The sequence below is a fragment of the Apis dorsata genome, unplaced genomic scaffold, assembly GCF_000469605.1.
Source record: "Apis dorsata unplaced genomic scaffold, Apis dorsata 1.3 scaffold_285, whole genome shotgun sequence".
Taxonomy (NCBI): Eukaryota; Metazoa; Arthropoda; class Insecta; order Hymenoptera; family Apidae; genus Apis; species Apis dorsata.
In genome coordinates, this window is record NW_006263560.1 from 123,113 (window position 1) to 123,851 (window position 739).

The window sequence follows — 739 nt, forward strand, 5'->3', positions numbered from 1 at the left end:
AAAAATAACACCAAAATTTTCACAATTCACAAGATACATAGAAAAAGTAATTTTTCCAGATAAGATTCAGAGAATGAAATAATAACGAAAAATAACAAATTACTCGATCATCCTAGCAAAACGATTAAAACAATTGATCCTCTCGAGAATTCCATCCATTAAAAGCAAAATTTACGGAAAATAATTTTTCTAGAAAGAGGAGAGAAAAAAATTCACTAGATTTTTCAGTTAAAAAACGCCGAGCGGAAAAAATATTGTGTTGCAAGCCAGTCGTCCAATTTATTCATAAACATCCCCCTCCTCTTAGCGATGCATTTCGACGTTACACCATCCTCCATCTGTTGAAATTAATATCCACCCTCCGAATTCACTATCGAGCGCACCGGGTCTATATAAAAATTACAAGAAGGGCGTTTATCTCGTTCCAGGTTTGATTCATGCGAAATCGATAGTGGTTCGTGAATACAGGAAAGGGGGGGAGAGAGGACGATGGCGAGAGGTAAGAATCGGGCGAATATCCACGGGGCGAAAACGATCCTCGTTTCGGTGAAACGTGAGCCCACCGTTAATTAATCGGTCGTCGATAATTAAGAGGTGGGGTACGGACCGGCTGCTATTCGTCCTCCTGATGTGAATCTTTCCCCCGCAAATATTTGTTCGAGAATAATGTTCCTGAAAATATAACTGGTCGTTCCCCCCCCCCGAAGAAAGGAATATTCGATTTTTATTTTATCGGATC

At 39.6% G+C, this 739-nt stretch overlaps 1 protein-coding gene across 1 annotated transcript in view; it reads right to left on the bottom strand.

Annotated features, from left to right (window-relative positions):
- Positions 1 to 739, bottom strand: part of LOC102679376 (mediator of RNA polymerase II transcription subunit 15-like) — a 94,022-nt gene that overhangs the window by 64,193 nt on the left and 29,090 nt on the right.